This window comes from Magnolia sinica, chromosome 17 (genome assembly GCF_029962835.1).
Source record: "Magnolia sinica isolate HGM2019 chromosome 17, MsV1, whole genome shotgun sequence".
NCBI lineage: Eukaryota > Viridiplantae > Streptophyta > Magnoliopsida > Magnoliales > Magnoliaceae > Magnolia > Magnolia sinica.
The window spans coordinates 31,326,234-31,343,588 of NC_080589.1; the positions used below are offsets into that span (position 1 = coordinate 31,326,234).

A 17,355-nucleotide genomic window follows, 5' to 3' on the forward strand; every position below is an offset into this window, starting at 1 on the left:
TGAATTATATGTATCTGAGGTGGGTCCACTGAAAGGTTTTTGGTACTTGTTTACCGCATCTGATTGTTTATTCAATATCTCTTGAAAAGAAGGAATTATTGGGCAATTCTCGGTTGTATGTATGTTACAATCACAAATACCACAAACAACTTTTGCGGTCTTTTCGAGTTCTACCTTCTTAAGTTCCATCACCTCGACTTTTCTTGTGAGTTTGATCATTCTTGCATTTATATCATCTTCCTCATTTAGAACATAAATTCCTCCCATTTCCTTAGATTGAGTATGCTTAGAAGTGGTAATTCTTGAAGAGGTATCCCATGATTGCGCGTTTTCAGCAAGTTTATTAAAATAATCCCACGCATCATCGGCATCCTTATTCATGAATTCCCCATTACACTTCATCTCCACAAATTGGCGCATGGGTGAGGTCAATCCCTCATATAAAAAAAAGCTTGTTATACGCCATGTTTGGTAGTCATGTTGTGGACGTGAATTTATGATATCCTTAAATTGCTCCCAATATTGGAAGAAGGTCTCATCCTCGTTTTGTGCAAAATTCATAATTGTTTTCCTTAAGGTATTCATTTTATGATATGGGAAGAACTTTTTAAGGAACTCCTTTATCATCTCAGCCCATGTGCCAATGGACCTTGGCCTTAAAGAATGTGACCACGACTTAGCCTTTTCTTTTAAAGAGAAAGGAAATAATTTCAACCTAATTGTGTCCTCGGACATGTTTGGGAAGTGTAATGTTGATATTATTTCATCAAACTCTTTCATATGCAAGTATAGACTTTCATATTCTAGTCCATGAAACTTAGGGAGGAGTTGAATTACCCCGGGTTTAATATCCACAATTCCTGCATTCAATGGAAATATCATGCGGGAAAGAGTGCTTACCCCCGCCAGCTGTAAATAATCTCATATAGTATGAGGCGGGAGTGAATTATGCACCTTATTTTCATCTTGGGCTTCCTCAACTGAGTGTTGAGGTTGATATGCAGCCATAACTTCTACTGACTTAGACGATCTCAAGTGATGTTTAATTCAGTGATGGATAGGTAACCCTTTAACTAATCCTCCTTCACTTAGGAGACATCGAGTGTTGTCACAAACCCACTTGGGCATGAAATACTCTCAGCTCTCTTGTAACTAAAAAATTAAACCTAAAAAAGAAAACTAGAAAAACTAAAACAAATAAGAGATCTAGAAAAGATAAGAGAGAGGGTGAGAGAGGGTTGAACAAAATTACCAAATAAGAGCTACTATGTTAGGATCCTACAAAACAGAAAAAATGTTAGTTTCTAAAATAATTTTAGAAAAAATCCTAACCTAAAAGCATAGTAGAAAAATAAACCCTAATCTCAACCTAATTCTAATACCAATTAAATCCAGAAAAACATAGCTGTAGTCCCCAGAGACGATGTTGAACAACAGGATTCACCAATCTCATAACCTCAAAACAGGAAAAGAATATATCCAAAGCTATCACAGCATCTATTGTAATTTGAGTCACAATTAATCATAAAAAATTAAAAATATTCCTTTAATATCAAACTAGAAATCAATGAGGTCCAATAAGAATAAGAATCAAAACAAGATAATCATCCAAACATAATATAAGCTTCACCTCTTAGCCCTAACTAAGAGGTTTAGCCAACCATAGACATGGTTGAAACCAAATCTCTTAAACAAGGTTGAAAATTAAACTAGGGAATAAGAAAAACTCTTTGGCAGCTGCTCCACACTTGTAATATGCTCCTTGAGACCTTTTCAAACCCTAAAAGATGCTTTGGAGCATCCTAGGGTGTCCTATTTATAGTTGTGGAACTCTTAACTTTCGCATTGAATTGGAAAATTTTAGAAATCGCCTCAAATTTCCACACTCTGCACAGTTTCCCAAAATAAACTCAGAGTTTCAGAATATGCTTTTTTAGGATAATTTCAGGAATATGTTTATTTTCAAGATAATTTCAGGATTCCTTTTCTTCACTTCAAATCTTTGATTCTCTTCATTCCTATTGAGGGTCAAATATTGCATATTATCCCCCATTTATATCTTGGTTTTATGAACATGATACTGCTTAATGTCTTATTTTACTCATGTTTGTGTTGCAAGGTCAATTTAAGAGCTTGGATTGAAAAATGTGCTAAAAGAATGGATTTTACACTCAAGGATCACCAAGGCAAAGAATGGATCTTAAGAGACAAAGATTGAATATTTCAAGGTCCCAAGATTTAAGAAAACCAAGTGGAGAAGGAAAGAAGTCAAAAGAATAAGTGCAGAACTTAAACTGATTGTGTCATCGATCACCGTTCGATAACATCGAAGCTACCATTCGATGACATCGAACACGGGTTGATGACATCGAACTTATGATTGAAAATGGAGTTAGTCACTGGACAAATTGAAGACATTTTTTAATGACTCAATGACCTGTTCAATGACTCAAAGCTTTGCTCGATGGCATCAAAGCCAATTCGATGACATCGAATTTTCTGTGAATTTTTGGCAAAACTCGATGGACATATTGGGCACAATGTTCGATTACTCGAAGTCCTCCTTGATGATATCGAAGACCTGCTCAATGACATCAAAGACCTCTTCGATAGCATCGAATTTATTGAAGAAATTGGATTAACTCTCTAGAATATTTTGGACGCATTATCGATTCCTCGAACAACGCTCGATGACATCGAAGACACCTTCGATGACATCAAAGGTAGGTTCAATAACATAGAAGGTTACACAGTCCGGATGAAGTTACAACAGCGTGAAAATGCACGTATAAAAGGCACCTTCGATGACATCGAAGCCAGTTCGTTGTCATCGAATGAATTGCGCAAAGTTACGCAGAGTTACGCGATGTGCATAAATTTGAGGCGGTTTTTGAAATCGGAAGGTCAGTTTGAAGCATGGAGCACCTCAACTATAAATAGGAGACCCCGGGGCATCCCTGGGCATCTATCTAGGGTTTGGAGGAGCGAAGCACAAGGGTGGAGAGTCGTCGCCAAGCATTTTTCTTCTTTCTTCCTTAGTTTTCATGTTTTCTTCTAGGGTTTTAGATCCAATCATGTCTATGGTTAGCTAAACCTCTTAGCTAGGGCTAAGAAGTGAAGCTTGTAACGTGATGGGATGTTTCTATTGCTTTGATTCATGTTTATGTTGAACTCTCTTTGATTCTAGTTTGATATTTAATGAATACTTTCAATTTTTAATGGTTTGTTGTGACTTAAATTACAATAGATCTGCAATAGCTTTGAGTATTTTTTTTTCATGCTTTGAGATTGTGAAATTATGAAATCCTATTGTTCACCATCATCCCTTGGGCATGGTTGGATGATGGAATCCCTTCTAACCTACACAATTCTCCTGTGTTTTATTATGGGATTAGTGTATCATGTTGTTTGCCATTGTCTCCAGGGCATGGCTAGGTGATGGAATCACTTCCAATCCTCACAACTCTCATTCGTTGAGAATTAGGTCAAAGGAAGTTCAGATTTGATCATAATTGCGATATCTTCCAACTGGATAAGATGGGACTCCAATTTCAGTTGTGTCCTTGAATCAAGTGATAGATCTCCCTAATTTCTACAAGTGGATCCTTGGAAACCCTAGTTCTAACCTTTGAATTCTTAAGTTTCTAATTAAATCCCTCACAACTATTTCCTTTAATTTTAGATTTAGAATTACATCTTCTTCTAGTTCTACTTCTAGTTACTTTTAGAATACACACGAGATTAGTCCATGTGGATTCGACCTCGGTCTCATCGAGATTATTACTACATCACAACCCTACACTTGGGGTTCTGAACAAGTTTTTGGCACCGTAGCCGAGGACTAACGGTTGCTTTTTTCTAAGATTAACTAGTTTTGGAATTAGGTTAAGATTAGGGTTTGTTTACTTTCTATTTTTAGGTTAGGGTTTTTCTGATTTATTTTTAGAAACTAATTTACTTTCTATTTCTAGGATTAAAAACTTTCCTAATTTGTTTTTTAGAAACTAGTTTACTTTCCTACTTTGTTCTTAGAAAATAACTTACTTTCTATTTTTAGAAACTTTCCTAATTTGTTTTTAGAAATTAGGTTGCTTTCTTATTTCTTTTTTAAAAACTAATTTGTTTTCCTTTTTCTTTTGCAGGATCCCAATATGAAAACTTCTAATCTAATAACAGCTTTTTAATTCTCTCTCTTTCTATTTCCCTCTTTCTTTTTAGGTTTAGATTAGATTCTAAAATTGAGGGCTGAGAGTGTTTCATGGCTAAGTGGGTCCATGATAACACTCGACATCTTTTGAGTGAAGGATGATTGGTTGAGGGGTTATCTATCCATCACAGGATTAGACACCACTTGAGATCCACAGAGTTAACTGAAGTTATGGCTGCCAATCAACCTCAAAATCCACCTCAACCTAGGGTTGAGGAAATGTAGGATGAGAATGGGGTGGATCAAACACTCCTGCCTCGTACTTTATGAGATTATTTACAATCGGTGGGGGTAAGCACGCTCTCATGCATGGTTTTTCTAAAAAATATGGGACATAGATATCAAGCCATGGGTGATCCAACTTCTTCCAAAATTCCATGGACTTAAATCTGCAAGCCCATATTTACTCTTAAAAGAGTTTGATGAAATCATAACCACTTTATATTTTCCTAACGTGTCCGATGACACGGTCAGGCTGAAACTCTTTCCCTTTTCTTTGAAAGAGAAAGCTAAGACGTGGTTGCATTTGTTACGTCCTCAATCTATTGGTAGATGGAACAATATGACAAGGGAGTTTATAAAGAAATTTTTCCCACACCATAAAATGAATATCCTTAGAAAGTCAATCATGAACTTCACCCAAAAGGAAGATGAAACATTCTTCCAATGTTGGGAGCGGTTCAAGGATCTTATCAATTCATGCCCACAACACGGTTTTAAAACATGGCGCATTACACACTTTTTCTATGATGGACTGACATCCTTCATGCGCCAATTAGTCAAGACAAGTGCAATGGAGAATTCATGAAAAAAAATGTCGATGATGTGTGGGATTATTTGGACAGACTTACAGAAAATATACAATCATGAGACGTCTCCCCAAAATCGAGCACCATCTCTAGGCCTGCTTAATCAAAGGAGAGGGGCAGAATATACCTTCTGAAAGAGGATGATGATATCAATGTTAAAGTGACTAATTTCATAAGGAAATTCGAGGTCATAGAACTAAAGAAGGATAAGGCTAGGGAAACTATTTGCGGTATTTGTGCTTGCAACATTCACACAACTGAAAATTTTTCAACAATACCTATTTTTAAAGAGGTACTGAATGAGCAATCTAATGCCGTGAATAATTACCAAAGGCCTTTCAATGGACCCATCTCTAATATATACAATCTTAGTTAGAGAAATCATCCAAATTTTAGTTGGAGGAATGGACAAACTGCTACTCCTCAAGGATTCCTTAATCAAATTCCAAATCAAGGGAAACCTCAAGAGGAACTAGTTCAAAATTCCACACAAACTCAGGAGCTTACCCAAGCATTACAAGAACTTATAAAATTTATACAAAAGATAGATTCATGTGTTACGATTATAGAGAGGGGGAGGCTTCCTATTCAACCTTTCCCCAATCCTAAACCGCAATATGAAATAAGTGATCCAAGCTCTTCAAATCAAATTGATCAAGCTAAGTCTATTATCACCCTTAGGAGTGCGAAAAGAATTAACAAACTATTCCGGTAAGGGCTGAAAAGTCTAAGGACCCAAAAATAGATGAAACTGATAGACCTAGCACTGCTCCATAAGAATTAGAACCGGAACTACAAGGCAAGCCGATTGCACCATTCCCCCAACGATTGATTGCACCAAGCCGATTGCTCCATTCCCCCAACGGTTGATTGTACTAAAACCTCTCTCTAAGGTGCTAAAACAAGTGAAGGTCAATGTTCCTCTATTAGATGTCGTTAAACAAATACCCTCATATGCCAAATTTTTGAAAGACTTATGTACGACCAAAAAACGGTAAAATATTCAAAAAAAATCTTTTTAACAGAAAAAGTGAGTGTCATCCTAAAGCAAGATGTGCCACAAAAGTATAAGGATCCCGGTAGCCCAACCATCACTTGTATAATTGGAAATTACCGGATTGAGTATGCACTTCTTGATTTAGAAGCGAGCATAAATCTGATCTCATACTCAGTCTACGAACAACTGGGTCTAGGTGAATTAAAATCCACCCGGACCACATTACAACTTGCCGATCGCTCAGTTCATATACTGAGAGGGATAATTAAGGATGTGTTGGTCGAAGTTGATAAATTCTACTATCTAGTAGATTTTATCGTCGTGCATACTCAACCCATAGTGGATATGAGCACTCAAATTCCTGTCATCCTTGCTCGCCCATTCCTTGCTACATCAAAAGCAATCATTAATTGTAGGAATGGAGTCATAAATTTGTCTTTTGGAAACATGACATTGGAGCTCAATATCTTTTTCAACATGAACAAATAGGCAGAGGATGATGACAATGCCCACGATGTTAACTTAATTGATTCTTTCGTGGAAGATAGAACTCTTCTGACCTTATCCTCTGACCCTCTAGAGACGCGTCTGGCCCACTCCCATGATTTAGATGATGATATGATTAGGGAGACGGGTGTCATGCTTGATACCGTGCCAGTACTTGAAGTTAACTGGTGGAGGCCGCAATTTGAAGAATTGTCCCAAATTGACATGGTGCCTTTACCGTCCAACCTCAAGCCATCGAAGTTTGACCTAAAACCTTTGCCCTCTGATTTGAAATATGTCTATTTATGTCAAGTTGAAACATACCCGGCGGTGATTTCTTCCCACCTTGAGCAAGAACAAGAGAGTATGCTTATCTCTACTCTCATTGAGCACAAAAGAACCCTTGGATGGTCGATTGTGGACCTGAAGGTAATAGACCCTTTAATTTGTACTCACTGCATTTATCTAGAGGATAATGTAGAGACTCTCGGTAACTACAACATAGATTAAATCCAAACATGAAGGAGGTGGTTAAGGCCGAGGTTCTTAAGCTATTAGATGTAGGTATCACATACCCTATATTTGATAGTCAATGGGTGAGTCCAACTCAGGTGGTTCCTAAGAAGTTTGGAATCACCATCGTAGCCAATGCCGACAGTGAACTCGTGCCAACTAGAGTCACTACTGGTTGGAGAATGTGCATTGATTATAGGAATTTGAATACCATCACGAGGAAGGACCACTTTCCCTTGCCCTTCATTGATCAAATCTTGAAAAGGCTAGCGGGTCATTCTTATTACTGTTTCTTTGACGGATATTCGCACTACAACCAGATAGAGATAGCCCCTGAAGATTAGGAAAATACCACATTCACATGTCTCTTTGGCACTTTTGCTTACCGAAGGATGCCATTCGGACTATGTAATGCCCCTGCCACTTTTCAGCAATACATGATAAATATCTTTTTCTGACATGGTGGGGCAATATTTAGAGGTCTTCATGGATCCTTCAGCGATTGTTTAGAGAACCTCAAATGTATGCTAGAGTGATGTGAGGAAAAGAACTTGGTACTAAATTGGGAGAAGTGTCATTTCATGGTTCATAAGGGAATTGTCCTTAGACATATCATCTCATCCAAAGGAATTGAGGTAGATAAGGCTAAGAATGATCTTATCTCTAACTTACCTTCACCCAATAACATACGAGACGTGCGATCCTTCTTAGGACATGCTGGATTTTACAAATGATTCATAAAGGACTTTAGTCACCTCTCTCATCCTTTATGCAATCTACTTCAAAAGGATGTACCATACGAGTGGACTGAACAATGCCAGGAAGCTTTTTTCAAGCTCAAGGGCATGTTAACCACTGCACCTATCATGCAGCCATCCAACTAGAACCTTCCTTTTCAGATTATGTGAGATGCGTCTAACTATGCCCTTGAGGCGGTGTTAGGCTAGATAAAAGAGAAGAAGCCCTACGTTATACACTACACAAGTTGAACTTTAAATCCTGCTTAAGTGAACTACTCTACTACGGAAAAGGAACTCTTAGCCGTAGTATTTTCTTTAGACAAATTTAGGTCCTACTTGATTGGATCTAAGATCATCATCTACATAGATCATGGGGCACTCAAGTATCTTCTTTCTAAGAATGATGCTAAGCCTCGCTTAATAAGATGGATCCTCCTACTCCAAGAATTTGATTTGGAAATAAAAGATAAAAAAGGGAGTAGAGAATATAGTGATTAATCATCTTTCTTGCCTTGATCTCTATGATTCCCTTGAGACGACACATAAAAATGACATGTTCCCTGACGAACAATTATTTAAAGTCTCTCATTCACCTTGGTTTACAGATATTTCTAATTATCTTGCCATAGGTTTCACGCCAACACATTAGACTGTATAAGATAAGAAGAAATTTTTCGCCATGATACATAAATTCTTCTGGGATGATCCGTATTTATTTAAATATTGCCTAGACCAGATCTTAAAGAGATGTGTGCCAGACAATGAACATCAAAGTGTCATCTCTTTTGGTCATTCTCAGGCTTGTGGTGGTCACTTTTTCTACTAAAAAGACCATGGCCAAAATTCTGCAATGCGGCTTTTATTAGCCCACTATGTTCAAGGACACTCATGATTTTTGCAAAACTTGTGATCATTGTCAAAAGTTGGGAGCATTGTACCATAGAAATATGATGCCTCTAAACCACATTCTGATCATTGAAGCATTTGATTGTTGGGGCATCGATTTCATGGGACCATTCCCCCAATCCTTTGGGAATTTATACATTTTGTTAACAGTAGACTATATCACTAAATGGGTTGAAGCGATCCCATGCTAGAACAATGATCATCAAACAGTCATTAAATTCTTAAAAGAGAACATCCTTTCCCGGTTCGAAACACCTTAAGCCATCATTAGTGATGGAGGTTCACATTTTTGTAATAAGCCATTTGCGAACTTAATGAAGAAATATGACATCTCCCACAAAGTGAGCACTCCATACAAACCACAAACAAGTGGGCAAGCTGAGATTTTCAATAGAAAATTAAATATATTTTGAAAAAAATGGTTAACCCTGATTGTAAGGATTAGTCAATCCGATTAACCAATGCCTTATGGGCTTATCGTACTGCATTTAAGACCCCTATTGGAATGTCACCCTTTAGACTTGTCTATGGAAAGGCGTGCCACTTGCCTGTGGAGTTGGAACATAGGGCCTACTGGACTATTAAAATTTTAAAGTTCAATTTGGACAACTCTGGCTTGTTCTGCAAACTTCAGTTGAATGAACTTGAAGAGATCCGGAATGATGCATATGAGAACTCGAGAATTTATAAGGACGGGATGAAGGTGTTTCATGACCAACACATTCTTCAAAAATCATTTACACCAGGTCAGAAGGTCCTTTTGTACAATTCTCGGTTACATCTTTTTTCAGGAAAACTCCGATCTCGTTAGACCGGCCCTTTAACTATTACTAATGTTTCTCCTCATGGGGCGGTCGAGATTCAGAATCTAAATAATGGCAATGACTTCAAAGTAAATGGACATCGTTTAAAGCCATTTCTTGAAAATTTTGATTCAAAGGACATATCCATACCTCTAATTGATCTTGTTTACCAGGATTGACCTCCTAGTCTGACCGAGGTATAGTTAGGTTTGTTGCTTTCATATATGTTGTGTTTAGGATAGTTTGATTTTCGCTGTTTAGGATAGTTTGCTTTCTGTTGGTTTAATTTTTATGCTAACTGACTTCACACTAAGATCATTAAAAAAGCCTCAGAATTCCTTCTTCAAGTATTACTTTTCCATCACTTCCCTTTTCTTTTCATTACCACTTTTACATTACATGCTTATTTCTTATACATTGAGGACAACGTAGATTTTTAGGTTGGGGATGGGGGATTAGGTAAACTAATCAATGTTTTCTTAGTTTTGAGCAAAATTTTTGAAAATTTTCAATGTTTCAAGTTGAAATCTGTTTGGGTAGCGATGAATTGAATACTTAAGAATACTTTAAGTAGGATAAGATAGAGATTGAATTTTGGATTGTTGGAGTTTGATCATCTAAGTTATCTTTCACCTAAGTTCTTGCATTCAATTGATTAAGAGGCAGTTTGAATATCATGTTAATTTAGATCACAAGACACATTTAATTCGTCTTCTGTAAGACATACTAGAAGTTCTAATTGTTAGTATGTGAATCATTAATAGATGGTGAGAATCAAGTCTGGAGAATTTTATCCACCTAAAAGAATAAAAGAATTAGTTAAAAAATAAGAGATCGACAAAAAGGTCATGTTTTACGAAAAAGGATAAAAAGAATGAAAAGACTAAAAAATAACGCAAAAATAAAGAATGAAAATTGACCATCGATATAAAATCCAAAACTGGAAAAATAAAGAAAAGGAGATAAGTTTGGAATCAGTACTTGAGTTTCAAACCAATCTTAAAGTGATGAGCATGGCTAACATGATGAATTAATAGCACTCGTACGGGAAGTAAGTTGATTTCCATTGAACACATTGAAAAACTCGATATGTAAATTATGCTTCGATGTGATGGATAAAGAACTTACTTAATTGGTTGCTTATGTGATTCGACTCTAGGTTTTCAAAATCTCATTTTCGTATCTTATTTCCACTCATTCATACTTGAATGAACAAAAGATTGTTTTCTTAAAGAGGATTGAACATTAAGCATTGAGATTCATTTCACGCATACTTTACTCAGGACTAGGAAAATGCTGGTTGGGGATTATATTGAGGGTCAAATATTGCATATTATTCCTCCATTTATATCTTGGTTTTATGAACACGATACCGCTTAATGTCTTATTTTACTCATGTTTGTGTTGCAAGGTGAATTTAAGAGCTTAGATTGGAAAATGTGTTAAAAGAATGAATTTTACACTCAAAGATCACCAAGGCAAAGAATGGATCTTAGGAGACAATGATTAAATATTTCAAGGTCCCAAGATTCAAGAAAACCAAGTGGAGAAGGAAACAAGTCAAAAGAATAAGTGCAAAACTCAAACTGATTATGTCATTGATCACCGTTCTATGACATCAAAGCTACCATTTGATGACATCGAACGCGGGTTGATAATATTGAATTTATTAATGAAAATCGAGTTGGTCGCTGGACAAATTGAAGACATTTTTCAATGACTCGATGATCTGTTCGATGACTCGAAGCTTTGCTCGATGGCATCGAAGCCAGTTCAATGACATCAAATTTTCTGTGAATTTTCAACAAAACTCTCTAGACATACTGGGCACAATGTTCAATTACTCAAAGTCCTCCTTGATGATATCGAAGACCTGCTCGATGACATCGAAGGCCTCTTCGATTGCAAGGAATTTATTAAAGAAATTGGATTAACTCTCTGGACTATTTCGGATGCATTATCGATTCCTTAAACAATGCTCGATGACATCGAAGATACCTTCAATGATATCGAAGGTAGGTTCGATGACACAGAAGGTTACACAATTCGGATAAAGTTACAATAGTGTAAAAAAGCACGTATAAAAGGAACCTTCGATAACATCGGAGCCAGTTAGATGTCATTGAACAAATTGTACGAAGTTATGAAGAGTTACGCGGAGTGCATAAATTTGATGCGGTTTTCAGAATTGGAAGGTCGGTTTGAAGCATGGAGCACCTCAACTATAAATAGGAAACCCCATGGCATCCCTAGGCATCTATCTAAGGTTTGGAGGAGCGAAGCACAAGGGTGGAGAGTCATCGCCAAGCGTTTTTCTTCTTTCTTCCTTAGTTTTTCATGTTTTCTTCTTAGGTTTTAGATCCAATCATGTCTATGGTTGGTTAAACCTCTTAGCTAAGGAAAAAAGGTGAAGCTTGTAGCGTGATGGGATGTTTCTATTGCTTTGATTCATGTTTATGTTGAACTCTCTTCAATTTTAGTTTGATATTTAAGGAATACTTTCAGTTTTTAATGGTTTGTTGTGACTTAAATTACAATAGATCTACAATAGCTTTTAGTATTTTCTTTTCATGCTTTGATATTATGCAATTAGGAAATCCTGTTGTTCACTATCATCCCTTGGCCATGGTTAGATGATGAAATCCCTTCTAACCTTCACAATTCTCTTGTGTTTTATTGTGGGATTGGTGCATCCCGTTATTTGCCATTGTCTCCAGGGCATGGCTAGGTGATGGAATCACTTTCAATCTTCACAACTCTCTAAAAAGACCTAGCTATATGTCTTAGAGGGGGGGTGAATAGGACTATGCCAAATTTAAAATAATAACAGCGGAATAAAACAATAAGATAGCCAAGAAAAGGAAAGATAATAATTCACAATACAGAATGTAAAGCAATCACAAAATCTAGTTGTTCTAAGGACAACCTTTCACCATAAAAATCAAGGGTTTATGGCAGGACAACCTTACTAGAACAATTAGAGAATTAAAAGCTAAAACTGTAAAGGAACAGAAAGGAAATAGTAAGAATTGAAATCTAAACTATTACAACGTTCCCCACAGTACTTGAAATGTAAATATTACAATATTCACATCCACACATCATCTCACAATTTTGAATGATAAATGATATAAAAATTAAGCAAATATTCAAACCACAATGCACAAAGAATTATAGTGGTTCGCCTGTGTGTTCACCAACTGTTAAACAATAGCCACACAGATTGCTAATCCACTCCTAATATCCTCACACAGGGGATATCAGTGTTCACTATGAAAATAGGTTTCACAGGTTCACCTAAAACTTTCATAATTGTGTCTTTCAATGGGCTTACACAATTCAAAAACCCCACTTCTGAGTTTTCCTGGCTCTCCTCAGATAACCAATAGATTAAGATTTTTCCGGCTTAATCTCAAACAAAAACCAAAATGAGAAAAATTTACAATACAGTAAAATACCTAAATTTCTCCTTTTGTAGCAGCTTGGAAGAACCAATCGGAGTAGAAGTTCGAATGTGGAAGTTCAATGTCCAATACTCACTTTAAAATGGTTCTAGGTTCTAATTAATTTTAAATTAAACCAGTTGGGCTAGCTATATTTGATTTTGATTCCAAGGAGAATGAATATAATAATTCCTCTTTTCAATTCAGATTGGAATATAGAAACAAAATCAAATTAATAAAGCTAACAAAAGAGAATATTAAATATGCACAATGTAGCTTAAAAATGAACACAAACTTATCTCAGAGTGATGCCTTAATTTTACTTCAACTTCGATATGAAACTCTAAAATTCGTGTTCTATTTATAGTTGCTAAAATCGCATCTACGACTGGTCCTAAGGACACTACAACTGGTCGTAGACCGAATAGATTTTTAAAATTTTAAGCGCGATCAGATAAAACCATTTCACGACTGGTCGTAGGGTGTCCACAACCGGTCGTGAGCCCTCCATGACTGGTCGTGAGCATCCTACGACTGGTCGTGAGGCACCAGATTTAGTCACTAGAGTTTGAGTCGAAGGTGCACAACTACTCCTGGAACGAGTCATCACTGTTCCTACGATCGGTCGAGCAATCTCCAGGACTAGTTGTGACTCAACCAAAAAATTCTGAAAAATTACAACAACTTAGGACTGGTCTTGGAATTTCTTGGACTGGTCAAGTCAGAGCTAGGACTAATCGAATAGAGTTTAGGACTAGTCTTAGAACAGTCCAAATACATGTAAAGTAATTTAATTTGAATTATGTATACAAAATGACCTACCCTAAGGTCAATCATACCTTGAAAGTGAGGTATGAACATTGAGACTTCATTTCTTTAGATGATAGTTGACCTTTGAAGATTATGAAGCTTGAAATCTCTCTACTTGATGTAACATTGAGCTTGAGATCTTCTAGAGCTTGAATTACACTTCATCTTATGTTGTACACTAACTTGAGTCTTTGAACAACATCACTTCTTTCGTTGTAGCTTGTACTTGCATTTCTTGAAATGGTTTAAAGTAGTTCTTCGTTCTTGACTTGAAGCAAAGTGTTTAGAGAGGTGATGCAATGTCTTGATCATATATACTAATAAGCTACACAAGACATAGATTGATGTTTTGGCACCACAAAATTTGACAACCAAAGGAGCATAAAACCATAGCACTCACAATCTCCCCCTTTGTCACAAAAAAAATAAGATAAGCACAACATGCTCAATAAAGAATCATGCACTAGTCAATCATGCACAAGACATATATAAGAGAACCAGTTACAGCCTGGTTAAAGAATCATGCACCAGTTGTCATTAACTAGCACAAATTCTTCCTTACTTATTTACTCCCCCTGAGTAGCACACACATATATATCGTACAAATTAATGTTACTACCCTTCAATCCATATCCATTCCAATCAATCCAAACTGCTAGAAATCTTCTCCCCCTTTTTGTCACAATATGACGAAGGAAGTAAAAAAGAAATGGAAAAGGATAATAAACAGGAGTAAGAAAAGGATTAATTAGTCAAGATTTAAGCAAATTAAAGTCCACAAACCATCAACCAGTTCAAATTCCACAAACAAAGGTCAGTCAACCAAACTGAAGTAAATTCAAAGTTCACACACCAACAAAGGTAAAATAGTATTAGAGTTGATACAGACCAAGCGATAAAACACTTAATCAGATCCAGATGAAGGAGCAGGTATGGTAGGATCAATTTGATGAAGGCCCTTATTTAAGCGCCTAAGATACTTGCGCATATATTTAAACTGAAGATCATGGGCCACATTCATATTCTCAACATTCTCCTCAAGAGCACGAAGACGAGCATCAAAATCAGATGGCTCATAGTCAGGATCATTAATAGAATCAAATTCAAGTTCATCAAAGATATCATCCATATTAATATCATCAGGAAGATCGCCAGCTTCTTCTTCATTCCCTGCTTCAGCTCCTCCAACACCAACATCCACTTGGCCAGGAGCCAATTCCAACTTCATCTTGTTAATATTCGAATTGTTAAAAATAAGATGATGGATAGGAGCCTCTCCAACTGACATAGTAACTAACATGTGATTAGCTAACACAGTCATAAGATAGGCAAATGGAATATCGCTATGACCTGGATGGATACAAAACTGAATGATGGAATGACATATTAATAAAGGAAGACAAACTTTAGTACCAGAGATAACAGAATGGAAAACCTGAACCATAAACGAAGTCAGTTCAGTTTTGTTACCTAAACGAGGATACATATTTAAAATAAAGATTCTATGGAGAACTTTGTATCTAGGTAACAAATACTTTGAGGGGAGCGCATTCCCTTTATGAGTCCATTGCACATTCATATTACATAGATCTCTAGTGAGCATACGTTTTTCCAATTTGAGGGTTTTTCAGCTAAAGTATGAATAGGAATACCCTCATTGTTGGCAGGTATGTCCATAAGACCCAAAATCAGATGGCAGTCTACATCAAATGGACCTTCTCTAACATCAATTTTAAAGGTTAAATTCTCAAATGAAAATTTAGAGATACAAGCAAACATAGCCTGTGCAATAGATTGGTATGTAAGCCCACCCCAATGTAAGATGTTAACCCATCCTACAGCTTGGAGAAGAGGAAGAATACCAAAAGGAGCAATGTGGTCAAGATCAATAGGTCGTTCAAAAATGACATTGCGTAATCGCAAATCCCGCACATATGAGGGATCATCTTCGAGTGACTGAAAATGGCACCGAGTAATAGGAGTTGATCGAGAAGAAGATGGACCATGGGATGTTTTTTTTTCCCTCTAGCATCCATTTACTTAAAGCAACAAGAAATCACAAAGAAAGTAGAGATGGGTTTTTTTAGATCAGCAAATGGACAAGAAAAACTCCAAAATCTCAACAAAGCTTAAAATCAAGTACTCCAATGACAAAAATGAAGAGAATAGAACTTGAATTTACAAGATTGACTGAAAAAAATGCACTAACCTTGACAAATCAAACAGTATGGTTTGACTAGTCATGCCACGACTTGTTGGAGAGAAAAGAAGAAATGAGGAAGACGATGGTTTTCCCCAAATTAAAGAGATCACCGTGCTCCACGACTGGTCTTACACCGTCCTCGATCGATCGTATCACGACTGGTTGAGCACGCCCTCGACTGGTCATGTATCAACATAAACATGCAATTTTCATAAAAATTTAAAATTTAAATTAATAAATTATCAAATATATATACATTATGATACAAATAAGCATGAATATTCAATTTAGATTGCACATACCAAGATCAAATTTTAATTTTTAAACCTGCTTTTGTCGAGCGGTTTAGTGAAAATGTCAACAAGTTAAGTCTCGGTAAGAATGTATTCCAAAGATATCAGCTTTTCTTCCACTAATTCATGAATGTAATGATACCTAATATCAATGTGCTAGGTACGTGAATGCTGGATTGGGTTTTTTGAAATATTTATAGCATTGGAATTATCACAATATAATATCATTGATTCCTGTGCAATTCCATAATCGCTTAACATACGTTTCATCCAAACAAGTTGAGTACATGCATTTCCTGCTGCGATGTGTTCAGCCTCAGCAGTTGAGAACGATATAGAACTTTGTTTCTTGCTAAACTAATAAACCAAACAATTTCCAATATAGAAACAACCACCACTGGTTGATTTCCTGTCATCAATATTACCAGCCCAATCAGCATCTGAGTACCCTGCCAATTGAACACTAGTATCATATGGATACTAGAGACCCAATTTAGCAGTACTTGCGACATATCGCATTATCTACTTAACAGTAGTTAGATGTGACTCTTTAGGTCAGACTAATATCTAGTGCAAATACCAACACTAAAAGCAATATCAGGTCTACTAGCAGTTAAATAAAGTAAACTGCCAATCATACTACGATATAATTTAGGATCGACATTTTTACCTGTAAAGTCCTTTGAGAGTCTTAAAGTTGTACTCATACAAGTATTAAAATTCTTACCATTCTCAAATCCAAACTTTTTAATCAAGTTCAAAGCATATTTGGTTTGAGAAATAAAAATACCATCAGGTTGTTGTTTTACTTGTAACCCTAGGAAATAATTTAATTTCCCCACCATGCTCATTTCAAACATAGATTTCATTAAATCTACAAACTCAATAGTCATGTTAGAACAGGTAGATCCATATATAATATCATCAATGTAGATCTGTACTATTAAGATGTGATCATTAAGTTTTTTAACAAAAAGAGTTTATCTACACTCCCCATTTGAAAATTATGACTTGGTAAAAACTTAGTCAACTTCTAATACCATGCCCTGGGAGCTTGTTTTAAATCGTAGAGAGCCTTTTTAAGGTGATAGACATGATCAGTGTTCTTAGGGTCTTCAAAACCCATTAGTTGTTCAACATACACT

General features: G+C 36.3%; 2 non-coding genes across 2 annotated transcripts; one reads left to right on the top strand and one right to left on the bottom strand.

Moving 5' to 3' along the window:
• Positions 1–472: 472 nt before the first annotated feature.
• On the top strand, positions 473–579 carry LOC131232130 (small nucleolar RNA R71). The gene has a single exon (XR_009164736.1). It is a non-coding gene; the product is annotated as a small nucleolar RNA R71 (small nucleolar RNA).
• Positions 580–4,817: 4,238 nt separating this feature from the next.
• Positions 4,818–4,924, bottom strand: LOC131232012 (small nucleolar RNA R71). The gene has a single exon (XR_009164621.1). It is a non-coding gene; the product is annotated as a small nucleolar RNA R71 (small nucleolar RNA).
• Positions 4,925–17,355: the final 12,431 nt, after the last annotated feature.